The sequence below is a fragment of the Lynx canadensis genome, chromosome X (genome assembly GCF_007474595.2).
Source record: "Lynx canadensis isolate LIC74 chromosome X, mLynCan4.pri.v2, whole genome shotgun sequence".
In the NCBI taxonomy this organism is placed as follows: Eukaryota; Metazoa; Chordata; class Mammalia; order Carnivora; family Felidae; genus Lynx; species Lynx canadensis.
The window spans coordinates 65,018,664-65,046,545 of record NC_044321.2 but is presented as its reverse complement, the minus strand read 5'-3'; the positions used below and the strand labels follow the sequence as shown (position 1 = coordinate 65,046,545).

At 36.4% G+C, this 27,882-nt stretch overlaps 1 long non-coding RNA gene across 1 annotated transcript; it reads left to right on the top strand.

Moving 5' to 3' along the window:
* Positions 1–9,811: 9,811 nt before the first annotated feature.
* Positions 9,812–21,529, top strand: LOC115507900. The gene is made up of 3 exons (XR_003966827.1): positions 9,812–9,890; positions 10,615–10,619; positions 21,514–21,529. It is a non-coding gene; the product is annotated as an uncharacterized LOC115507900 (long non-coding RNA).
* Positions 21,530–27,882: the final 6,353 nt, after the last annotated feature.

Genomic DNA, 27,882 nt, shown 5'->3' with positions numbered 1-27,882 from the left:
GCGCTGAGAGAAGTAATAGTAATACAGGCTTAATTTAAGAAGCAAAAAAATCTGAAATAAGCAACCTAACCTTACACTTAAAGCTGCTAGAAAACGAACAACAAGCAAAATCTAAAGCTAGCAGAAGAAAGGAAATAATAAAGTTTAGGGCAGAAATAAATGATATAGAGGCTAAACAAACAATAGAGCAGATCAATAAAACCAGGAAGAGATTTGTTATTAATTGAAAACAATAATAAAATTGATAAAACCCTAACCAATCTTATCAAAAAGAAAAGGAAAAGGATGACAATAATTAAATGCCAAATGAGGGAGTAGAAATAGCAACCAGCACCATAGAAACACAACCAATTAAAGAAAATATTAGGGAAAACTATATACCAAAAAATTGGACAACTTGGAAGAAAAAGATAAATTCCTAGAAACATATAAGTTACCAAAATTGTAACAGGAAGGAAAAGAAAACTTGAACAGATCAATAACCAGTAAGGAAATCGAATCTGTAATCAACAATCTCCCAGGAAAAAAAGTTCAAGGGCCAAATGACTTTCCAGGAGAATTATACTACACATTTAAAGAAGAGTTAATACCTATTCTTCTTGAAGTATTCCAAAATATAGAAAAGAAAGGAAAACTTCTAAATTCATTGTATGATACCAGCATTATCCTGATACCAAAAGCAGTTAAAGACTCCACTAAAAAAGGAGAACTACAGGCCAGTATCCCAGATGAACAGGGATGCAAAAATTCTTTTTTTTTAATTTCTTTTTAAAATTTTTTTAACGTTTATTCATTTTTGAGACAGAGAGAGACAGAGCATGAACAGGGGAGGGTCAGAGAAAGGGAGACACAGAATCTGAAACAGGCTCCAGGCTCTGAGCTGTCAGTACAGAGCCCAACGCAGGGCTCGAACTCATGGACCGCGAGATCATGACCTGAGCCGAAGTCGGCCGCTTAACCGACTGAGCCACCCAGGCGCCCCCAAAAATTCTTAATAAAATATTAGCAAACTGGATTCAACCATACATTAAAAGAATCATTCACCATTCTCAAGTTGGATTTATTCCTGTCCTGCAGGGTGTTTAAACATTTGCAAATTAATCAATGTGATATAACACATTAATAAAGGAAATGATAAAAAAAATATGATCCTTTCAGTAAATGCAAAAAGGCCATATACGAAAAACCCATAGTACTGGAAGTCCTAGCCATAGGAACCAGACAACAAAAAAATAAATAAAAGGCACCCAAATCGGTAAGAAAGAAGTAAAAGTTTTACTATTTGCAGAAGTAAAAGTTTTACTATTTACTATTTAACATGATACTTTAAATAGAAAACCTGAAAGTCTCCACCAAAAAATTGCTAGAACTGATACACAAACTCAGTAAAGTCATAGGATAGGAAATCAGTGTACAGAAATCTGTTGCATATCTATACAAAAATAATGAAGCATCAAAAAGAGAAATCAAGGAATCGATTCCATTTAAAATTGCACTGAAACCCATAAGATACTTATGAATAAACCTAACCAAAGCGGTTAAAATGTATGTACTCTCAATAGTATAAAACACTGATGATAGAAATTAAAGATTACAAAGAAATGGAAAAACTTAACAGGAACCCATGGGGGAGGGGAAGAAAAAAAAAAAGAGGTTAGAGTGGGAGAGAGCCAAAGCATAAGAGACTGTTAAAAACTGAGAACAAACTGAGGGTTGATGGGGGGTGGGAGGGAGGGGAGGCTGGGTGATGGGTATTGAGGAGGGCACCTTTTGGGATGAGCACTGGGTGTTGTATGGAAACCAATTTGTCAATAAATTTCATATATATATAAAAAAATAAATAAATAAATAAATAAATAAATAAATAAAATAAAAATTAAAAAAAAAAAAGAAATGGAAAGACATTCCATCCTCATGGGTTAGAAGAACAAATATTGTTAAAATGTCTATATTACCAAAAGCAATCTACACATTTAATGCAGTCTTCATCAAAATAGCAACACCATTTTTCATAGAGCTGAAACAGACAATTGTAAAATTTGTATGGATCCACAAAAGACCCTGAATAGCCAAAGCAACCTTGAAGAAGAAAAGCAAAGCTGGAGGCATCACAATTCTGGACTTCCAGTTATATTACAAAACTGTAGTGATCAAGATGGTACAGTACTAGTAGTAAAATAGATACATAGATCAATAGAACAGGACAGAAAACCCAGAAGTGAACCCACAATTATATGGTGAATTAATAATTGACAAAGCAGGAAAGAATATCCAATGGAAGAAAGACAGTGTCTTCAACAAATGGTGTTGGGAAAAGTGGACAGCAGCATGAAAACAAACTGGACCACTTTTTTACACCATACATAAAAATGAAATAAAAATGGATTAAAGACCTAAACGTGAGACATGAAACCATAAATATCCTAAAGGAGAACACAGGCAGAGCACAGAACACCTCTTTGACAGTGGATGTAGGCAAGTTCTTTCTAGATATGTCTCCTGAGGCAAGCTACACAAAAGCAAAAATAAACTATTGCGACATCATCAAAATAAAAAGCTTCTGTACAGTGAAGGGAACAATAAACAAAAATAAAAGGCAACCTATGGAGTGGGAGAAGATATTTGCAAATGACAAATCTCAGAAAGAGTTAGTATCCAAAATGTATAAAAAACTCATAAAACTCAACACTCAGGAAATGAATAAACCAGTTAACAAATGGGCAGAAGACATGAATAGATATTTTTCCAAAGAAGAAATCCAGATGGCCAACAGAGAGTGAAAAGGTGCTCAACATCATTTATCATAAGGGAAACACAAATCAAACTTACAATGTGTCGTCATGTCTTTTAAAACATCTAACTTAACTTGCTGTGTGTGGGAATCAGCTCAAAGACACTAGAGCTTCAGGATGTCTTCCATACTATTATTTGTTCAGGTTGTATTTTATTATCTAAATTCTAGAAATGTCTTGAAGTAACATATTGGTCCACCTTTATCTTGCCCACATTCTGGTATTATTTTGTTAGTGTTATTTTGGTGATGTTAACTTTTATTGCATCCTATCAGTAATTCAATGGAGGTTGTGAGATAATGGATTAAATCAAGTAGACTGGTGTCATTTAAAGTCAAAAGTTACTTCTCTATTACCTAACATAAGATTCTCAAAACAATGAAGTGATATTATCCCTTTATCAGTGTCAAACATTCTTCACTGCATCTTCAAGTTTGTCTGAGTCAAATGAATTGGCAATTCTCACCAGTGGCAATGGAAAATAAATCAAACTAAGGGTATTTCATTATAATTTGAGTTATACTGCCGTCAAATTATTTCATCATGAGAACTTTGATCCAGCTTGTCCCTTCAATCTTCACAAATAAATTTAATAAAATCAGTTTAAGGAAAATTACTCTATCCTATTTCTCTATAAATGTAAAGAGTTAGATTCCAAGTTTCGCATCAATAATATAATTATTTTTCTAAAACTTAAAGAATCAGAAATAAATTAAATGTACCCCTGTAAATCTTCCTTAACTATATTGTCCTTTGTGACAATCAAATAAACATGAATAGCACTCAAATAGATTCCATCAGTCTGGGATATTGTATAAAACTAAAGGCCAAAAGCAGTCAAGTAGATTCCATCAGTCTGGGATATTGTATAAAACTAAAGTCCAAAACAAGGTTTGTCTTCCTTTTGATTAGATAACTGTATATCAACAGAGAAAAATCAACTTATATATATGGGGCTGATAAAGCTTGGCACTTTGGGAGTAGTGATTCTGAAATATTATCGAACGTTTTTAATTACAGTAGTATGAAATGAACAGAGTACTATGCTAAATTGGAATCATAAGGCATCTTTACAATTTTAGTATGTTTTTTCATCATCCAAGTTTCACGTCTACATTATTTTAAAAATAATTTACTACTTCCCTTATCCTTCTGCTTTCTTTCTCCGATTCCTGCATTCAAGTCCATTGTTGCTGAAACACCCTCCATATTTCCCTCCTGCCACACCTTTGTTCTTATTTCTCTCTAAGAAAAGCTGAACACTCTTTTCTCAGTGCTTTCAAAATAGCATTTACTATTTATCTTTTGTAACTATATATACATTTCTACTTTTCTCATTAAATGAGAACTAATCAGGGGGGCCTGGGTGGCTCATTTGGTTGAGTGTCCAATTCTTGATTTCGACTCAGGTCATGATTTCATGGTTTGTGAGTTTGAGCCCTGCTTTGGACTCTGCACTGACAGTGCAGAGCCTGCTTGGGATGCTCTCTCTCTCTCTCTCTCTCTCTCTCTGTCCCTAACCCACTCTTTCTTTCTCTCTCTCAAAAATAAATAAATAAACATTAAAAAATAAATGTGAATTAATCAACTGATTTTAACTTTAATAAAGGGAAAATATATTGAGTGTTTGTTCAGAATTAAAGAAATCTCCATGAGACAATTTGGTGATTTATATAGCAATGTACAACTTTGTCTGTGTTAAGAAGGGGAAAATGCAACATTTTATTTACTTGAGCCAAGAGGCTTATATGGTTTAACAAAATCCTGGAGATTACTTTCTTAAAATAAAGAGGTACACAAACTGTTCATTTATAACACAATAAGTTTCTCAAATTGCCAGTGGTTTACTTCTTACCTGAAGTAAGCTAAGAAACATTTCTTTGCAGTCCTTTGACAAACATTCCATGCAGAGTAATAATTTACTCTATAGTCACCCAAACAACACCAAACCAATGCTCCTTCCAAAATATTTAATCATTTCATGGAGTAACATACACACTGGGGGAATCTAGTACAATTCAAAGGTAGAAAATGATGTAGCAGCTGTTGAAAGCTTCAGTATTTCAGATGTTTTTTCTCCAGAGTTAACTGATGGCATGGTGTTCCCATTCTAGAATTTGTATAGTCTTAGATCCCAGGAAATTTTTTCATGTTTCATCACAGCTTAATTATTTTTTTTATTTTTTCATTGAAGTATAGTTGACATATTAGTTTCAAGTGTGCAACACTTGACTTGAAAATTATACACATTATGAAATGCACACTATGAGAAGTATAGTTATCATGTATCACCACACAAAATTATTAAATATTATTGACTATATTCCCTATGCTTTGCTTTTCATCCTTGAGACTTATGTATTTTAAAACGATAAGTTTGTACTTCTGGGATATATTGTTAAGTAAAATAAGGCAGACAAAGACAAATACCACATGATTTCAATACTTTGTGGAATCTAAAATGGAAGAAAAATGAGCAAGCAATAACAACAACAAGAAGAGAAACAGATTCATATATAGAGAGAGAACAAACTAGTGGTTGCCAGAGGGAAAGGGATTGGTGGAATAGATGAAATAGGGGAAGGAATTTTTGGGTTTGTAAATAAAATGAACCTTCATCTAAAGATCATGAAATGGAAAAATAGAACAGAAAAATACATACAGAATTATTTATTTTTGAGAAAGAATTGCTGGAAATATTTTAATTCAAATTCTCCATCAGCACCCTGTGCTCATCACAAGTGAACTCCTTAATCCCTATCATCTGTTTAACCTGTAAACCCCACCCACCTCCGTTCTGGTAATCATCAGTTTGTTTTCTATTGTCAAGACTCTTTCTCGGAGTGCCTGGATGGCTCAGTCAGTTAAGCATCTGACTTCAGCTCCAGTTATGATCTCATGGTTCATGAGTTTGAGCCCCGCATTGGGATCTATGCTGTCAGCACAGAGCCCTCTTTGGATCTTCTGTCTTTCTTTCTGTCTCTTTCTCTCTCTCTCTCTCTCTCTCTCTCTCTCTCTCTCTCTGCCTGCCCCTCCCCCACTTGTGCAATTGCATATTCTCTTTCTCTCAAAAATAAACATTATACAATTATATAAAAAAACATTTTTCTCTTAGTTTTCCTATCTTTTTTTTCTCTTCTTTGCTCACTTGCTTTATCTCTTAAATTCCACATGAGTGAAATCATATGATATTTATCTTTCTGTCACTTATGTCACTTAGCATAACACTCTCTAGCTCCATACATGTCATTACAAAGGGAAAGACTTCATTCTTTTATCTGGCTGAGTAATATTCCATTGTGTACATGTAACACTTCTTTATTCATCAATCATTGGACACTGGGCTCTTTCCATAATTAAACTATATTAGAAAATGTTAATATAAAAATAAGGGCTCATGCATCTATTTGAATTACTATTTTTGTATCCTTTGGGCAAATACCTAATAGTGCAATTGTTGTATCATAGTGTAACTGTATTTTTAACATTTTAAGGAACCTGCATACTATTTGCCAGAGTGGCTGCACCAGTTCGTATTCCCACCAATAGCACAAGAGGGCTCCCCTTTCTTCACAACCTTGCCAACACCTCTTGTATCTTCTGTTGTTGATTTTAGCCATTCTGACAGGGGTGAGGTGACATCTCATTATAGTTTTCATTTGCATTTTCCTGATGATGATGGTTGGTAAGCATCTTTGTATGTGTCTATTTAGCCAACTGTATGTCTTTTTATAAAAATGTCTATTCTTGTCTTCTATCCATTTGTTATTTGGATAATTCATGTTTTGGGTGTTGAGTTTTATAAATACTTTTTATATCTTGGATACTCACACTTTATCAGATATGTCATTTGAAAATATCCTTTCCCATTCCAAAGGTTGCCTTTTAGTTTTGTTGATTATTTCCTTCCCTGTGCAGAAGATTTTTATTTTGATTAAGTCCCAATAATTTATTTTTTCTTTTGTTTCCCTTGCCTCAGAAGACATATTTAGAAAGACATTTCTAAGCCTGATTTCAAAGAAATTATTGACTTTTCTCCTCTAGAACTTTTGTGGTTTCAGGTCTCACATTGACGTCTTTAATATACTATGAATTTTTTGTGCATGATGTAAAAAAGTGTTCCAATTTCATTCTTTCTCATTTTGCTGTCCAGGTTTCCCAACACGATTTATTGAGGAGATAGTCTTTTTTCCTTTGAATATTCTTTGTTTCTTTGTCAAAGATTAATTGACCATATAATTGTGGGTTCATTTATGAGTTTTTCTGTTCCAGTGATCTATGTGTCTGTTCTTATGCCAGTACCATCCTGTTTTTATTACTACACCTTTGCTATATAATTCCAATGCAAATATAATTGAAATGTTGCATAATTCCAATGTTATATAATTGCAATGCCTCCAGCTTTGCTTTTTCTTACCAAGGTTGTTATTCGTGGTCTTCTCTGGTTCCCTACAAATTTTAGGATTGTTCTTGTTCTGTGAAAAGTGCTGTTAGTATTTTGACAGAGATTGCATTAAATGTATAGATTGATTTGGGAATTATGGACATTTTAACAATATTTGCTATTCCTTTAAATTTTTTAAATATGTATTTATTTATTTATTTATTTATTTATTTGAGAGAGAGAGGGAGACAGAGTGCAAGCCGGGAAGGGGCAGAGAAAGAGGGAGACAAAGATACAGAATTCGAGTCAGGCTCCAGGCTCTGAGCTGTCAGCACAGAGCCCAATGCAGGGCTCAAACTCAAGAACTATGAGATCATGACCTGAGTTGAAGTCAGACACTTAACCGAGTGAGCGACCCAGGCACCCCGCAATATTTGTTATTCCTATTCATGAGCATGAAATGTCTTTCAATTTGCTTGTGTCATTTTCAATTTCTTTCATAAGTGTTTTATAGTTTTCAGAGTACAGGTCTTTCTTTGTTTAGGTTTATTTCTAGGTATCTTAAGGGTTTGGGTGCATTTGTAAATGGGATTGATTCCTTAATTTCTCTTTCTGCTGCTTCATTATTGGTGTATAGAAGTGCAACCAATTTCAGAACATGGATTTTGCATCCTGAGATTTTGCTGAATCAGTTCTAGAATTTTTTGATCGTTTTTCGGATGGTATTTTGATTAAGATTGCATTAAATGTGTAGATTGCTTTGGGTAACATAGACGTTTTAACAGTATTTGGTCTTCACTCTGTGAGAATGGAATGTCTTTCTATTTCTTTGTGTCTTCAATTTCTTTCATAAGCTTTCTATACTTTTCAGTGTATAGATTTTTAACCTCTTTGGTTAGGTTTATTCCTAGGTATTTTTTTCTGGTTTTTGGTGCAATTGTAAATAGGATAGATTCCTTAATATCTCTTTCTGCTACTTCATTATCAATGTATAAAAATGCAACAAATTAATGTACATTGATTTTTTTGTCCTGAAACTTTACTGAATTCATGTATCAGTACTAGCATTTTTTGGTGTATTTTAGGTTTTCTATATAGAGTATCACATAATCTTTGAAGAGTGAAAGTTTGACTTCCTTCCTACTTATTTGGATCCTTTTATTTCTTTTTGTTGCCTTATTGCTATAGCTAGGACTTTTGGTACTATGTTAAGTAACATTGGTGAGACATCCCTTTCCTGTTCCTGATTGTAGAGGGAAAGTTCTCAGTTTTTCCTCACTGACAATGATATTAGCCATGAGTTTTTTGTATATGGCCATTATTATGTGGAGATATGTTCCCTATAACCCTACTTTGTTGACGGTCTTTATTATGAACGGATGTTGTACTTTCTCAAATACTTTTTCTGCATCTATTGAGAGGATCATATGGTTTTTACCCTTTGTTTTATTAATGTGGTGTATCGTGTTGGTTTATTTGCAAGTATTGAGCCACTCTTGCAACCTGGAATAAATCCCACTTGATCATAGTGAATGATTTTGAAATATGTTGTTGGATTTGGTTTGCTAGTACTTTATTGAGAATTTTTGCATGCCTGTTCATAAGGGGTGCTAGCCTGTGTTCTTGTGTGTGTGTGTGTGTGTGTGTGTGTGTCCTTTATCTGCTCTTGGTATCAGGATAATGTTGGCCTCATAGAATGAATTTGTAAGTTTTCCTTTCTTTTTTTACTTTTTTGGAACAGTTTGAGAAGAATAGGTATTAACTCTTTTTTCAATGTATATAGAATTCAACTGTAAAGCCATCTGGCCTTGGATTTTGTTCTCTGGGACTTTATTGATTACTGATCCAATTTTTTTTTAAAGATTATTGATCTGTTCAAGTTTTCTTTTTATTTCTCTTTCAGTGTATTAGTTTATATGATTCCAGGAATTTATCCATTTCATTCAAGCTGCCCAATTTGTTGGCATATTTTTTTTCATAAAATTCTCTTATAATTGTTTGTATTTCTATGGTATTGGTTGTTATTTCTCCTCTCCCATTTGTGATTTTTTTTTAATAATTTGTGTTTCTATTTTCTTTTTGATGAGTCTGGCTAGGGTTTTATCAATTTTGTAATTTCTTAAAAATAACTAGCTCCCAATTCCATTGATCTGTTCAGTCTCTCTCTCTCTCTCTCTTTAACTTTCTATATTATTTTTTTCTGCTTTAATCTTTATTATTTTTTTTCTTTCTCATGGATTTTGGCTTTGTTTGTTGTTATTTTTCAAGCTCATTTAGGTGTAATGTTAAGTTTTTTATTTAATTTTTTTTTCTTGCCTCTTGAGTTAGGCCTATAACTAGAGTTAGGCCTGTGCTTCCTTCTTAGAACCATTTTTTCTGCGTCCAAAAAGTTTTGACTGTTGTGTTCCTATATTAATTTAGGAACTCCTAATTAATTCCATGTATTTTATTTATTTATTCTTTGATTTCCTGTTTGAACCACTCAGTATTTAGTAGCATGTTTTTTTACCTCCAGGTGTTTGTGGCTTCCAGAATTTTTCTTGTGGTTGACTTCAAAATTGATAGCATTTTGGTCATAAATGGTGCATAAGATGACTTTAATATTTTTTTATTTGTTCAAAAGCCTGTTTTGTGACAAATTATGTTGATCCATTCTGGAGAGTTTTCCATGTGTACTTGAAAAGAATGTGTATTCTGCTGTTTTAGGGTGGAATGTTCTTACATCTGTTAAGTCCATCTGGTTCAGTGTGTCTTTCAAAGCCATCATTTCCTTCTTTGTTTTCTGTTTAGATGATCTGCCCAATCATGTAAGAAGGGTTTTAAAGCCCCCTATTATTATTGTATCATTACCCCTTATTTTTTTATGGTTTTTTTTAATACTTTATATATTTGTATGATTCATGTTTGGGGCATAAATATTCACAATTGTTACATCTTGTTGGATAGACCTCTTTATTATGATATAGTGCCCTTCTTCATCTCTTATTACAGTCTTTGTTTTAAAGCCTTGTTTTTCTGATATAAGTACTGCTAAATGTCTTTCTTTTCATATCCATTTGCATGGTAAATATTTCTACATCTCTCACTTTTTAAAGATATTTATTTATTCTTTGAGAGAGAGAGAGAGAGAGAGCACAAGCAGGGGAAGGGCAGAGAGAGAGAGACAGAGAATCTGCAACAGGCTCCAGGCTCTGAGCTGTCAGCACAGAGCCCGACGCGGGGATTGAACCCATGAACCACGAGATCATGACCTGAGCCGAAGTCTGATGCTCAACAGACTGAGCCCCCCAGGCACCCCAACATCCCTCACTTTTAATATGCAGGTTCCTTTAGTTCTAAAATAAGTGTCATGCAGGGAAACTATAGATGGGTCTGTTTTTTTCATCCATTTTGACATTTCTATCTTTTGATTAGAGTGTTTGGTCGATTTACATTCAGATTAAGTACTGATATGTGTAACTGATATTTCATTACTTGTTTTGTCATTGTTTCTGGAGATTTTCTCTGATCCTTTTCTGTCTTTGTCATTTTCAGTCTCTCTTTTGCACTCAAAGATTCCCTTTTAATATTGTTGCATGGATGGTTTAGTGCTCACAAATTCCTTTAGCTATCATTTGCCTAGGAAACTCTATCTCCTATTCTGAGTGAGAACCTCGCTGGACGGAGTATTCTTAGATTCAGCATGTTGAATATATCATGCCACTCCTCTCTGGTTTGACAAGTGGTTTTTTTTTTTTTTCTTTTTAAAGAAATCAGCAGCTGGCCTTAGCAGTATTCCCTTGTAAGCTAAGGATTTGTTTTGACTTGCTGTTTTTAATAATTTTTTTATTTATCAATATATTTTGCAAATTTCATTACAATATGTCTTGGTGATGGCCTGCTTTTGTTGGTTTTGATGGGAGTTCTCTGTGTGTCCTGGATCTAGTTTTCTGCTTCCTTCCCCAGATTTGGGAAGTTTTCAGGTATTGTTTCCTCAAATAAATTTTTCTGCCCTCTTTTCTCTCTATTCTTCTTCTGGGACTCCTATACTACTACTGTTATTACATTTGATGAAGTCACTGAGTTCATTAAGTCTATTCTCATGTTCCATAATTCTTATTTTTCTCTTTTGTTCAACTTCATTAATGTCCATTACTTTGTTTTCTAAGTCACTTTTTATTTCCTGTGCTTCTTCCAGAATGCTATTCATTGCATCAAGCTTGTTCCCAATCTCATTCATTGCACTCTTCATTTCTGTTTCATTATTTTTAAAAATATTTTATCTCAGTCCTAAGTGTCTTACTGATGTCTTGTACTCTTTTCTCAAGCCCAGGGAGTATTTTTATGATCGTTGCCTTACATTCTCTATAATGCATGTAACTTATGTCTGTTTTTTAAGATCTCTGGCCATAGACTTACCTTGTTCTTTTATTTTGGGATAAATTACTCCATCCTGGCATTTTGTCTAAGTCTCTGCCTTCTTCTTTGTATTAGAAAGGCCAGTTGTTTCTTGATCCTGAAAGCAATAGCCTTACATAAAGGAGGCCATGTAATGTTCAGTGCCTGGCACTTCAGGGTGTATCTACTGTGTGTGCTCTGCTATTGTGTTTTGTCTTCTCTTTTAGGTCAGTCATCTGCAGAGGCTCTCCTTGACTGTTGTAGGCAATGTTTAGTCCCTGGCCTGAATATGGAGGGTTTTTACTAAGTGTGCTCTGGTCTCCTTGCGAAGAGACCTAATACTACTTCCACCAGACCTACAGCAAATGCAGCACTCTCTGGTGAGAAGAATTGGTATGGGCAGGGGTTTGTGTTGGTTTTCTGGGGAAGAAGCTTGCTGCACTGGGACTGAGGTAAGTGTGCCTGAGAAGGTCAGTCCCACCAGAGTGCAGGGGGTGTGGAGCTTTGTGTATGTGATTTAAGCAGCCAGTTCAGGTGCTGAGATAATACCTGCAAGTGGCTCTGTTTATGCTGAGAGCAAGGGACAGAAATTGCGCAAGCCAGCTCCTTTGTTCTTGGAGAGGTGTCTCCATCAATACTACCTCTCAGAAATGTGCTCTGAGAAGAGTAAATAATCCTCCCACACACTTTGTGCCCAAGGAGATCTTTAGATCACTGTTTCCATGCTGCCTACTCCAGGGTTGTTTGCCTGTCTTCTCTCCAGGAGCAGTGCAGTGCCCTCCAGGTTTTATTCCAGGCAACTCCACTGAACTTTAAAATGGGGTTTTAAGCTCCTTTGATTGCAAGAGCTAACAATATTCACCCCCCACCCCTTTTACAAGTCAATTGCTTTGGGAATATGTTCTCATTTTGCATTACCTTTTGTTCTTCTCTCTCTCTCTATCTCTGTCTCTCTCTTTCCCCCCTTCTCCATAACCACATTTTCTTCCCCTCCACAGCACCTAGGATTCATTTCTCCCCTGAACCACATCTTCACATTTTCTATCTTCTTTGATGTGGACTCTTCTCTCCCTTTAGTTGTGGAATTTGTTCTGTCAGTCTTCAGGTCTATTTTTGGGATATTTAGGGTGATTTATAGTTACCTAGATGTGTTTGTAGGATGAGGAAGGCCCAGGGTCCTCCTACTCCACGACCATCTTCCTCTCCTTCCAGCCAAAACAGTTTTTTATTTCAAATTCTCCAACCATAATTTCTTCGATTGCTTAGGTTTTTCTTTCATTCAGTATTTCATGTTTTTGTTCTCACTCCTCCTCCTTGCAATTTCCAATTGCTACATCTTATTGTTAACATACTAACATTAGATTGGTATCTCTTGGAACAAAAGTTAAGAGTTTTGAATTTGTCAATTTACATGAAGATGGCTTTGATCAGTGAGCAATATACACCATTATCCTTCAATGCCCTCTGCAAAATAACCCAAGCTTTCTCAAGTACTTTGATTTTTTTCTTGCATCACTATGGCCAGAGTCCCCTAGGAACGCAGTACACAGACCACTACCAGGGAAACTGCTATACTGCCTTAGTCTTCCCAGCTTTTTCTAATCACATGGTAGAATTATTTTCACATGGCCTCTCTGCTACAAATATTTGCTAGGAAGTGGGCATCAGTGCTAACCAGAAATCTCATATTTAACATTGCACAGTGGATATTTGTTTATAAGCTCCTTTGAAGCTTTAGGAGTGTGGCCTAATGGTATACATTTCATCATAATGAAAGATGTGTTTCATTTCTATGGGAACTATTATATTTTGAAATTAAAATGTTGCTTTCTAGAAAAGATTTCTCCTATTGGTACTTCAGCAGTTTTATTTTTTGGCAGTGAAGTAAATTCCATTGCCCTAAGACTTAATCCATTTGGTTGGTGTTACACAAGATAAAGGGTTCTTTCATGTTTCACCAGTGCATAAGATGGAAAATACTCTTTTTGAATAGATAGGTATTCCTTTACATTTCTCTTGTTTCAGCTCACACTCAGATGTATTGTTTTCCTGTTAGTTATATAAAGTCTGTTTTTCAGTACTTTTTAATAATTCTGTTCTGATTCTTTTCATAAGAGAATTTATCATTATTTGTAGTAATATTGATCTTTCCATTCTATAAAATTTACCAACTACATCTCTATATTGATAATTTAGCATTAAATTCAAATGGGTAAAAAGTCTTTGTGTCATTTAAATGGGTCCTTTATTATAAGCAACAACTATTGAAGTCCTTATAGTGGGAACTGTATCATAATCTTGCCACAAGTTTTTAGGTGTTTACAGCTTATAACAAATATTTCTTCTCCCCTAAGAAGATTGGATTCGTCTTGGTAGAAGGATGCTAAAGTGAAAGAAAAAAAAGAAGAAAGAAAGAAAGAAAGAAAGAAAGAAAGAAAGATTAAGAAAGAAAAAGGGAAGAAAGAATATAAAAGAAAGAAAAGTTGAACAGAAGCAATGAGTACAAGAAAAGAAGAGGAAACATCTCTTTAGGTTATTCTTTTTGAATTGTTTACCAGAATAAAACTATTAAAATATATTTCCGTGAAATTGTGGTGCCCAATGACAGCATGAAACCAAGTTTTAAACAAATTTAAAGGACTAAAACTCTGTAATATATTAATTATTTACTCTAAAACTCATGTATTTAACAGTTTTCCATTCAACCATAGGGTTTTAAGACCACCAGCAAGGGGTTCTACAAAAACAAATGAGAAAATATAGTTGAAATTGTTATTTGAAATTGTATTACAGCCATAAAGCAACCGGAAAATAGTATGTGAAGTTACTGGCCCGGCTGCAGTAATTTGCAGAAACAATTTATTTGTTTTTCTATCAACCATAACATTTGGAGGTTAATTTTAGGGCTAAATTAAGCATTCTATGTTGGAAAAATATCTGTTTTGTAGATTCAGGCAACACTACTAACTTTGAGATATTCTGAGTACATACCCAATAAATGCGTGTGTGTATGGGTGTGTAACAAGTAATGGCTTTATGAAAAATGTATGTATTGAAATAAAAATGAGTAGAGAAATTTGATAGATATATCAATATATACAAAATGTAAAAAAGTGGCCAAATAAATACCAAAGTCCAATGTATGAAAAGATTAATCACCTAAGTTAATGGCCCACCTATTTTAGATCATTTTCTTTAAATTTCTGAGACAAATGAAGGATTTTAAACAATTCCTTGGAGTTAATCTTACTGCAGTTTGACTCAATTTACATTTTAGAAGGATTCTTATAATTTCCACAGTATAACATAAATTTAATGTTATATTAATGTATATTTTGTTGTAGACATGACAATTTTTTTTCATTTATTACATGACATTCTCTTCAAACTCTTGATGAATCAACAGACAGAAATTTTAGCTCAGTAAAAAAAAAGTGACTTATCCAATATCAAAAACCAGGGCTTTAAGTACAATCCAATTCTCCTGACTTCTAGTCTGATATTCTTTCCATTGTTCCTCTGCTACTCTAACATGAGGAAATAGAATATTGGTGACTATTTAAATGTATAAGACAACTCATTATGCAATAATTTATATTTGAGCCAATATTACTCACTCACATGAAAACTATATGTCAAAAGCCATGAACAATGATATAACTTGGCAGCTGCTGATTTGAATATCACGAAGTCACTAAGTAATATACCAAATGAAACACTCTTTCACACACACACCATTCAAGCCAGGTTTACTTCTTCACATCTTCACTAGCCTGAAGTTGGAACTCTTTTTCTTCCACACCTTTTCTTTAAGTCACACTACCCAAAAATATCAAATAAGCTGTTATCTGCTACATTATATCAATTCCCTTGATGTAAGTCATAATTTTTGGCAAAAATTTTTCTTCCAAGGTGGAGGAATTAAGATGGCAGAGTAGCAAGGGGACTCTGGGCTTGTCTCTTTCCTCAAACACAGCTAGATCAACATCAAACCATTTTGAAAACCTAGGAAATTTATCTGAGGTTAAATATTACAATCTTCATAATTTGAGGGAAAGAACATGGCAGGTATGCGGTATAGAGAGGTGAATTAGGGAAGAGAAAAGCTCCATGAAGGGGTGGGAGCCCATTTAGCAGAGAAGAGAGAGAGAGAAGAGGAGATTGAGTAGCACATCAGGTTCACACAAGAAAAAAACTCCCTCTGAAAGTAGCTAGAGAAAAAGAGTAAAGACACATGAAGGGGATTGCCCAGGAAAACTGTTCCCCAAAACAATTTATGGGGGAAAGGGGAAAGAAAATATTTCAATACTGCCTATTTATACACACACACACACACACACACACACACAGTACAATGCAGAATCTGAAGTTTTGGAGGTCAATGAGCACCTGGTGGTACTATGGGAAGGAAACAAGGGAGAACACCGAGAGGGAGCAGCATGGTTTAAGGATCCCCTGAGTTACACAGGCAGAAGTGTTTCCTTACTTGGAATGCATTTTGTGGAAGTGATACAGCCTATCCAGAGGCTAAAGGTCTGGTAGGTAACATGGAGCTGCCCAGCTCACCAGTATAGGAGCAAAGACACCAGCTGAGTGCAGCAAAAACTGGCACTGGGCATGTGTTGTGATTTACCATAAACTCTGAGGCACTGTTGTTGAACATGTTGTACCAACATTTTCTGTGACAAACTGGTATCAACCACAGCACAATGAGATATTTCCCCAGAGGATCAGCATAGGTCTGATCTACAGGGTCTCTGAAGTGTGGGGTTTTGAAAAACAGCCATGGCTGAGATAAAACACTGGAGGGAGTCTCCTCCTGGCAAGGAGACAGCTTGGACACAGACAGGATGAAGGGGGAAGTTGACAGAACCTAGGAACACAGGAGGGGTGATTGGCTGTGCATCTGTGAGGATGTGAACTTCCCTCACTGCAGACTAGAGAGCAGGATGCAGTCATTTTAACCATTACCCAACAACACTGATAAACCTCAGTGAGCTAAACATCTCCACCAAATGAAGAATGGAATTGATATTCCAAGCCCCACCATACTACACCCTCCAGGTGAGCCTGAGAGCAAGTGAGCCTGATAATCAGAGCAGCAGGGACCTACCTCAGACAACCAGATAAATCCCTTCCACATGGTTAGTCTACTGATCACAGAGTGCTACAAAGTTTCAGATGAAGAAAATTCATCTAACTTCATTAAGAGTTACTTTTTTGCTCATTTGTTACTTCTGTTTTTGTTTTGTTTTGTTTTGTTTTACTTTTGTTGTTGTTGTTGTTGTTGTTGTTGTTGTTCCTGGATCCAGAAATAGCAATTTTTAAATTTTATTTTATTTATGGTATTTTTTAATTTTAATTTTTTTCTTTCATTTTTTCTCATGCTATCAAACTTCCCTTAACAAGTAGACCAAAACATACCTAGGATATAGCTTCATTATTTAACTTTTTTTTTAATTTTTAAATTTAAATTTTATTTTATTATTTTTTTCTTCCCCCAATGTGACAAGATTGAAGAATTCAACTCAAAGAAAGAACAGGAAGAAATGACAGCCAGGGATTTAATCAATACAGATGTAAGATATCCGAATTAGAATTTAACTAACTGACCTGAAAAGAGCATAGAATACACTGTAGAATCCGTACTACAGAGATAAAAGAGCTAAAATCTAGTTAGGCCAAAATTAAAAATGCTATAACTAAGATGCAAATTTGAATCAATGCCATGACAGTGAAGATGAATGAAGCAGAGGCACAAATAAGTGATATGGAAGATAAAATTATGGAAAATATGGAAAATAATGAAGCTGAAAAGAATAGGTAAACAAAAGTAATGGATCATGAAAATAGACTCGGGGAATTCAGCAACTTATTATGACTGAATAACATTTGTATCATAGGAGTCTCAGAAAATGAAGAGAGAGAAAAAGGGGAAGAAGATTTATGTGAGCAAATTACAGTTGAAAACTTACCTAATGTGGGGGAAGACACAGACATAAAAATCCAAGAACCACAGAGAACTCCCATTAAATTCAACAAAAGCTGACCATCAAGGCATATCATAATGAAATTCACAAATACGCAGGCTAGGAAAGAATCCTGAAAGTATCAAGGGAAAATAAGACCTTAACCTACAAGAGAAGAGAGATCGGGTACATAGCATAGCTCTCCACAGAACTTTGCAGGCCAGAAGAGAGTGCAGGATATATTCAAGAGGTTAAATGGGGAAAATATGCAGGCCAGAATAATTTTTTTTTCAATATACGAAATTTATTGTCAAATTGGTTTCCATACAACACCCAGTGCTCATCCCAAAAAGTGCCCTCCTCAATACCCATCACCCACCCTCCCCTCCCTCTCACCCCCATCAACCCTCAGTTTGTTCTCAGTTTTTAAGAGTCTCTTATGCTTTGGCTCTCTCCCACTCTAACCTCTTTTTTTTTTTCCTTCCCCTCCCCCATGGGTTTCTGTTAAGTTTCTCAGGATCCACATAAGAGTGAAAACATATGGTATCTGTCTTTCTCTGTATGGCTTATTTCACTTAGCATCACACTCGCCAGTTCCATCCACGTTGTTACAAAGGGCCATATTTCGTTCTTTCTCATGGCCATGTAGTACTCCATTGTGTATATAAACCACAGTTTCTTTATCCATTCATCAGTTGATGGACATTTAGGCTCTTTCCATAATTTGGCTATTGTTGAGAGTGCTGCTATAAACATTGGGGTACAATTGCCCCTATGCATCAGTACTCCCGTATCCCTTGGGTAAATTCCTAGCAGTGCTATTGCTGGGTCATAAGGTACGTCTATTTTTAATTTTTTGAGGAACTTCCACACTGTTTTCCAGAGTGGCTGCACCAATTTGCATTCCCACCAACAGTGCAAGAGGGTTCCCATTTCTCCACATCCTCTCCAGCATCTATAGTCTCCTGATTTGTTCATTTTGGCCACTCTGACTGGCGTGAGGTGATACCTGAATGTGGTTTTTATTTGTATTTCCCTGATGAGGAGCGACGTTGAGCATCTTTTCATGTGCCTGTTGGCCATCCGGATGTCTTCTTTAGAGAAGTGTCTATTCATGTTTTCTGCCCATTGCTTCACTGGGTTATTTGTTTTTCAGGTGTGGAGTTTGGTGAGCTCTTTATAGATTTTGGATACTATCCCTTTGTCCGATATGTCATTTGCAAATATCTTTTCCCATTCCGTTGATTGCCTTTCAGTTTTGTTGGTTGTTTCCTTTGCTGTGCAGAAGCTTTTTATCTTCATAAGGTCCCAGTAATTCACTTTTGCTTTTAATTCCCTTGCCTTTGGGGATGTGTTGAGTAAAAGATTGCTATGGCTGAGGTCAGAGAGGTCTTTTCCTGCTTTCTCCTCTAGGGTTTTGATGGTTTCCTGTCTCACATTCAGGTCCTTTATCCATTTTGAGTTTATTTTTCTGAATGGTGTGAGAAAGTGGTCTAGTTTCAACCTTCTGCATGTTGCTGTCCAGTTCTCCCAGCACCATTTGTTAAAGAAACTGTCTTTTTTCCATTGGATGTTCTTTCCTCCTTTGTCAAAGATTAGTTGGCCATACGCTTGTGGGTCTAGTTCTGGGGTTTCTATTCTATTCCATTGGTCTATGTGTCTGTTTTTGTGCCAATACCATGCTGTCTTGATGATTACAGCTTTGTGGTAGAGGCTAAAGTCTGGGATTGGGATGCCTCCTCCTTTGGTCTTCTTCTTCAAAATTGCTTTGGCTATTCGGGGCCTTTTGTGGTTCCATATGAATTTTAGAATTCCTTGTTCTAATTTCAAGAAGAATGCTGGTGCAATTTTGATTGGGATTGCATTGAATGTGTAGATAGCTTTGGGTAGTATTGACATTTTGACAATATTTATTCTTCCAATCCATGAGCGGGGAATGTCTTTCCATTTCTTTATATCTCCTTCAATTACCTTCATAAGCTTTCTATAGTTTTCAGCATACAGATCTTTTACATCTTTGGTTAGATTTATTCCTAGGTATTTTATGCTTCTTGGTGCAATTGTGAATGGGATCAGTGTCTTTATTTGTCTTTCTGTTGCTTCATTGTTAGTGTATAAGAATGCAACTGATTTCTGTACATGGATTTTGTATCCTGCGACATGGCTGAATTCATGTATCAGTTCTAGCAGACTTTTGGTGGAGTCTGTCGGGGTTTCCATGTATAATATCATGTCATCTGCAAAAAGTGAAAGCTTGTCTTCATCTTTCCCAATTTTGATGCCTTTGATTTCCTTTTGTTGTCTGATCGCTGATGCTAGGACTTCCAACACTATGTAAAACAACAGCGGTGAGAGTGGGCATCCCTGTCATGTTCCTGATCTCAGGGAAAAAGCTCTCAGTTTTTCCCCATTGAGGATGATGTTAGCTGTGGGCTTTTCATAAATGGCTTTTATGATCTTTAAGTATGTTCCTTCTATCCCGACTTTCTCAAGGGTTTTTATTAAGAAAGGGTGCTGGATTTTGTCAAAGGCCTTTTCTGCATCGATTGACAGGATCATATGGTTCTTCTCTTTTCTTTTATTAATGTGATGTATCACATTGATTGATTTGCGAATGTGGAACCAGCCCTGCATCCCAGGAATTAATCCCACTTGATCATGTTGAATCATTCTTTTTATATGCTGTTGAATTCGATTTGCTAGTATCTTATTGAGAATTTTTGCATCCATATTCATCAGGGATATTGGCCTGTAGTTCCCTTTTTTTACTGGGTCTCTGTCTATTTGAGCAATCAAAGTAATACTGGCTTGGGGCACCTGGGTGGCTCAGTTGCTTAAGCGGCCGACTTTGGCTCAGGTCATGATCTCGCGGTCTGTGGGTTCGAGCCCCGCGTCAGGCTCTGTGCTGACGGCTCAGAGCCTGGAGCCTGTTTCAGATTCTGTGTCGCCCTCTTTCTCTGACCCTCCCCTGTTCATGCTGTCTCTCTGTCTCAAAAATAAATAAATGTTAAAAAAATTTTTAAAAAAAGTAATACTGGCTTCATAGAATGAGTCTGGAAGTTTTCCTTCCCTTTCTATTTCTTGGAATGGCTTGAGAAGGATAGGTATTATCTCTGCTTTAAACGCCTGGTAAAACTCCCATGGGAAGCCATCTGGTTCTGGACTCTTATTTGTTGGGAGATTTTTGATAACCAATTCAATTTCTTCGCTGGTTATGGGTCTGTTCAAGCTTTCTCTTTCCTCCTGATTGAGTTTTGGAAGAGTGTGGGTGTTCAGGAATTTGTCCATTTCTTCCAGGTTGTCCAATTTGTTGGCATATAATTTTTCATAGTATTCCCTGATAATTGTTTGTATCTCTGAGGGATTGGTTGTAATAATTCCATTTTCATTCATGATTTTATCTATTTGGGTCATCTCCCTTTTCTTTTTGAGAAGCCTGGCTAGAGGTTTGTCCATTTTGTTTATTTTTTCAAAAAACCAACTCTTGGTTTCGTTGATCTGCTCTACAGTTTTTTTAGATTCTATATTGTTTATTTCTGCTCTGATCTTTATTATTTCTCTTCTTCTGCTGGGTTTAGGCTGCCTTTGCTGTTCTGCTTCTATTTCCTTTAGGTGTGCTGTTAGATTTTGTATTTGGGATCTTTCTTGTTTCTTGAGATAGGCCTGGATTGCAATGTATTTTCCTCTCAGGACTGCCTTCGCTGCGTCCCAAAGCGTTTGGATTGTTGTATTTTCATTTTCGTTTGCTTCCATATATTTTTTGATTTCTTCTCTAATTGCCTGGTTGACCCACTCATTCGTTAGTAGGGTGTTCTTTAACCTCCATGCTTTGGGAGGTTTTCCAGACCTTTTCCTGTGGTTGATTTCAAGCTTCATAGCATTGTGGTCTGAAAGTATGCATGGTATAATTTCAATTCTTGTAAACTTATGAAGGGCTGTTTTGTGACCCAGTATATGATCTATCTTGGAGAATGTTCCATGTGCACTCGAGAAGAAAGTATATTCTGTTGCTTTGGGATGCAGAGTTCTAAATAGATCTGTCAAGTCCATCTGATCCAATGTCTCATTCAGGGCCCTTGTTTCTTTATTGACCGTGTGTCTAGATGATCTATCCATTTCTGTAAGTGGGGTGTTAAAGTCCCCAGCAATTACCACATTCTTATCAATAAGGTTGCTTATGTTTATGAGTAGTTGTTTTATATATCTGGGGGCTCCCGTATTCGGCGCATAGACATTTATAATTGTTAGCTCTTCCTGATGGATAGACCCTGTGATTATTATATAATGCCCTTCTTCAACTCTTGTTCCAGCCTTTAATTTAAAGTCTAGTTTGTCTGATATAAGTATGGCTACTCCAGCTTTCTTTTGGCTTCCAGTAGCATGATAAATAGTTCTCCATCCCCTCACTCTCAATCTAAAGGTGTCCTCAGGTCTAAACTGAGTCTCTTGTAGACAGCAAATAGATGGGTCTTGTTTTTTTTTATCCATTCTCTTATCCTATGTCTTTTGGTTGGAGTATTTAGTCCATTTACATTCAGTGTTATTATAGAAAGATACGGGTTTAGAGTCATTGTGATGTCTGTATGTTTTATGCTTGTAGCGATGTCTCTGGTACTTTGTCTCACAGGATCCTCCTTAGGATCTCTTGTGGGGCTGGTTTAGTGGTGATGAATTCCTTCAGTTTTTGTTTGTTTGGGAAGACCTTTATCTCTCCTTCTATTCTAAATGACAGACTTGCTGGATAAAGGATTCTCGGCTGCATATTTTTTCTGTTCATCACGTTGAAGATCTCCTGCCAATCCTTTCTGGCCTGCCAGATTTCAAAAGAGAGTTCAGTCACGAGTCTTATAGGTCTCCCTTTATATGTTAGAGCACGTTTATCCCTCGCTGTTTTCAGGATTTTCTCTTTATCCTTGTATTTTGCCAGTTTCACTATGATATGATATTTTCCCCTCTCCTAGGGGTGGGATTCACTGTTGGGTGGTGTGGCCCATCTAGGCTACTTGCACACTGCCAGGCTTGTGGTGCTGGGGTTCTGGAGTATTAGCTGGGGTGGGTAGGCAAGGTGCATGGGGGCAGGAGGGGCAGGCTTAGCTTGCTTCTCCTTAGGTGATCCACTTCAGGAGGCGCCCTGTGGCAGCAGGAGGGAGTCAGACCCACTGCCGGAGGGGTGGCTCCACAGAAGCACAGCATTGGGTGTTTGTGTGGAGCAAGCAAGTTCCCTGGAAGGAACTGGTTCCCTTTGGGATTTTGGCTGGTGGATGGGCGAGGGAGATGGTGCTGGCTAGCGCCTTTGTTCCCTGCCAAACTGAGCTCTGTCATCCAGGAGCTCAGCAACTCTCCCTCCCTTTGTCCTCCAGCCTTCCCACTTTCTGAGCAGAGCTGTTAACTTATGACCTCCCAGATGCTAAGTCATGCTTGCTGGCGGAACACACTCCATCGAGCCCCTCTGCTTTTGCAAGCCAGACTCGGGAGCTCTGCTTGGCCGGCAGGCTGCTCCTCTGCCCGGCTCCTTCCTGCCAGTCCGTGCATCATGCACAGCCTCTCTGCCCTTCCTACCCTCTTCCATGGGCCTCTCGTCTGCGCTTGGCTCCAGAGACTCCATTCTGCTAGTCTTCTGGTGATTTTCTGGGTTATTTAGGCAGGTGTAGGTGGAAACTAAGTGATCAGCAGGACGTGTGGTGAGCCCAGCGTCCTCCTACGCTGCCATCTTCTCCCCTGATTTTTATTTATTTTTGAGAGACAGAGAGAGTGTGAGCACGGGAGGGGAAGAGAGAGAGGAAGACACAATCCAAAGCAGGCTCCAGACTCTTAACTGTAAGCACAGAGCCTGGCGTGGGGTTCAAACCCACAAACCATAAAACGTGACCTCAGTCTAAGTCAGACCCTCAACCGACTGAGTCACCCAGGAGCCCCTAAGAGATTCATTTTAGACTTGATGACACCTGCAGATTGAAACTGAGGGAATGGAGAATGATCTATCATGCTAACCTCAAAGAAATACAGAGTAGCCATACTGATATCAGACAAACTAGATTTTAAAACAAAGACTGCAACAAGAGATGAAGAAGGGCATTGTATCACAATTAAGGGGTCTATTCATGAACAAGGTCCATCTGTCAAGAAGAGCTAAAAATTGTACATATTTATTCCCACAACGTGGAGAATCCCAAATATATAAATCAATTAATCACAAACATAAACAAACTTTGATTAATGATAGTGTAATTGTAAGATATTTTAATAATTGCAAGAGATTTTAATATTCTACTTACAACAATGGACAGATCATCTAAACAGAAAATCAATAAGGAAACAAGGGCTCTGAATGATGCATTGGACCAGATGGACTTGAGAGGTATATTCAGAATTTTCATCCTAAAGCAGCAGAATACACATCCTTCTCCAGTGCACATGACACATTCTCCAAAATAGATCACATACTGGGTCACAAAACAGCTCTCTACAAGTGTAAAAAGATTGAGATCACATCACGTATCTTCAGATCACAACACTATGAAACTTGAAATCAAACACCAGAAAAAATTTGGAAAGCCCCCAAATACAGGGAGATTAAATAACATCCTACTAAAGAATAAAGAAGATGTGGTATATATACCACATCTTCTTTATTTTAATATTTGTATATTAATATACAATACAATGTAATACACACACACACACACACACACACACATACACAATGGAGTATTACTCAGAAATCAAAAAGAATGAAATCTTGCCATTTGCAACTATATGGATGGAACTGGAGGGTATTATGCTAAGTGAAATTAGTCAGTCTGAGAAAGACAAAAATTATATGACTTCACTCATATGATGACGTTAAGAGAAAAAACAGGTGAACATAAGGGAAGGGAAATAAAATTAATATAAAAACAAGAAGGGGGACGAAACAGAAGAGACTCATAAATATGGAGAGCAAACTGAGGATTACGGCAGGGGTTGTGGGAGGTGTGATTGGCTAAATGGGTAAGGGGCACTAAGGAATCTACTCCTGAAATCATTGTTGCACAATATGCTAACTAATTTGGATGTAAATTTTAAAAAATATATAAAATAAAACAAGTTAAAAAAAGAATGAATGGGTCAACCAGGAAATTAAAGAAAAAGTAAAAAATACATGGAAGCCAAAGAAAATGAAAACACAACAGTGTAAATACATTGGGATGCAGCAAAGGCAGTCTTAAGATGAAAATACTTTGCCACTCAGCCCTATCTCAAGAAGTAATAAAGGTCCCAAATACACAACCTAACCTTAATCCTAAAAGATCTAGAAAATAAAGCAAAAAGCCAACATAAAAGGGAAATAATAAAGATTAGATCAGAAATAAACAATATAGAATAAAAAAAAACCCTTGTAGAACAGATCAATAAATCTATGAACTTGTTTTTGAAAGAATAAAAAACTTGATAAACTTCTAGCCAGACTTCTCAAAAAGAAAAGAGAGAAGATCCAAATAGATTAAAATAGCAAATGAAAGGGGAGAGATCTTTCACCACAGATATACAAACAATTATTAGAAATACTATGAAAAAATTATACGCCAACAAACTGAACCATCTGGAAAAAATGGACAAATTCCTGGACACTCACACACTACAAAACTTAAAAGGGAAGAAATAGAAAATTTGAACAGACCCATAACCAGCAAAGAAATTGAATCAGTTATCAAAAATCTTCCAATGAATAAGAGTCCTGGGCCAGGTGACTTCCCAGGGGAATTCTACCAGACATTGAAAGCAGAATTAACCCCTAATCTTCTTAAACTGTTCAAAAAGTATAAATGGAATGAAAACTTCCAAACTCATTCTACGAAGTCAGCATTACCTTTATTCCAAAACCAAACTAAGACACCATGAAAAAGAAGACTTGTAAGCCAATATGCCTGATGAACTTGAATGCAAAAATTCTCAACAGGATACTGAAAAATCGAATTCAATAATACATTGTGGAGAATAAGTTTAATAATTCTCTGAGCTTTCACCAATAGATCCATACAGCTTAGGGTGGAAAGCCATCACAGGGTGAAAACAGCCAAGACAGAACAAAGCATAGAATGGAAATCCACTTCCACAGAATGAAAGCCTCTGAGAACAGGTAGAGGTGGAAAGCTACTGAAGTAGGGCAAACGTGCCCACTATTAATCATTAACTAAATGAAAGCATAGAGGGGAAAGCTGCTACAGGGTGAAAGCACCCATGGATAATTAGTGAGAAAAATTCTTTGTTATCCCTGAGGTATCATGCTCTATTTGTCTTATCCCCTAGAAAAGTTAAGATAAACAGACACGGTACCTGGTGCCTACAGTAAATGGCCATCTGCTCAGTGTCAGGCTTTTGATTTCTCTTGACCCTAACCCCTAACACCACATAGCTTCAAACCTCTTTTTTTCTCACACACATGAGTTAATAGTCACTGTTTTATTTTCTCTTTCTGCACATCCATCATGTATGTAAGCCTTCTGATCCTAATAAATATGGAGAAAGGACCCTTACTCAGGGTTCTTGCCTCCTCCAAGACATTAGCCTCTCTTGTATTCAATTCTGTGTCCACTCTCTTGCTGGACAAGAGAGAATTCCAGACTCAAAATCTGCAACAGTACATGAAAAGAAATATTCAGCATGATCAAATGTGATTCATTCCTGGGATTCAGGGCTGGTTCAATATTCACAAATCAATCAAAGTGATACACCACATTAATAGATGAAAGGATAAGAACTCTATGATACTGTAAATAGATAGAGAAAAAGCATTTGACAAAATACAGTGTCCTTTCTTGATAAAAACCCTCAAGAGATTCAAGATAAAAAGAACATACCTCAACATCATAAACGTCATATATGAAAGTCCCACAGCTAATATGCATCCTCACTGGGGAAAAAATGAAAGAATGTTCACTTAAGATAAGGAATGTGACAGGGATGTTCACTCTCACCACTGTTTTTCAACATAATATTGGAAGTTCTAGCCTCAGCATTCAGACAACAACAAGAAATAAACAGCATACAAACTGGCAAGGAAGAAGTCAAACTTTCAGTCCTCACAGACGACATGATTTCCTACACGGAAAACCCAAAAGACTAGACCAAAAAATTTCTAAAGATGATATAGGAATTCAGCAAAGTCACAAGACATAAAACCAATGTACAGAAAATGGTTGCATTTCTATACACCAATAATGAAGAAGCAGAAAAAGATATCAAGGAATCTATTTCACTTACAATTGCTCCCAAAGCCATAAAATACCTAGGGATAAACCTAACCAAAGTGGTAAAAGGTATATACATTGAAATCTATAGAAAGCTTATAAAAGAAATTAAAGAAATGGAGAAACGTTCCATGCACATGGGTTGGAAGAAAAATTATTGTCAAAATGTATAGACTATCCAAAGCAATCTAAACATTCAATGCAATCCCTATGAAAATAACACCAGCATTCTTCACAAATCTAGAATAAAGAATCATAACATTTTTATGTAAACAAAAAAGACCCTGAATAGCTAAAGTAATGTTGAAAAAGAAAAGCAAAGTCGGACGCATCACAATTCTAGATTTTAATCTGTATTACAAAGCTGTGATCGTCAAGACAGTAATGACACTAAAACAGACACATAGAGCAATGGAATGGAAGAGAGAAGTCATAAATGGACCCACAGATATGTGGCCAACTAATCTTTGACAAAGCAGAAAAGAGTATCCAATGGAAAAACAGTTTCTTTATCAAATGGTGCTGGAAGAACTGGACAACAACATACAGAAGAACGAAACTGGACCACTTTTTTACATTATACACAAAAATAAATTAAAAATGGATGAAAGACCTAATTTTGAGACAGAAAAGTATCAAAATTCTACAGGAGAAAAAACAGGCAGTCACCTACCTGACATTGGCCACAACAACTTCTTACTTGACATGTCTCCAGAGGCAAGAGAAACAAAAGCAAAGCAAAAATGAACTATTGGGACCTAATTTAAGCAAAAGGCTTCTGCACAGCAGATGAAACTATCAACAAAACTAAAAGGCAACCGATGGCATGGTTATAAAGAACTTACTAAATTCAACACCCCAAAACAAATAATCATTTGAAGAAATAAGCAAAAGACATGGACAGACACTTTTCCAACGAAGACATCCAGATGGGTAACAGACACATGAAAAGATGCTCAATATCATTCATCATTATGGAAATACAAATCAAAACCACAATGAGATACCACCTCACACCTGTCAGAATGGTTAAAATTAACAACTCGGGAAACGACAGATGTTAGCGAGGATGTGTAGAAAGGAGAATCCTTTTGCATTGTTAGTGGGAATGTAAACTGGTTCAGCCACTC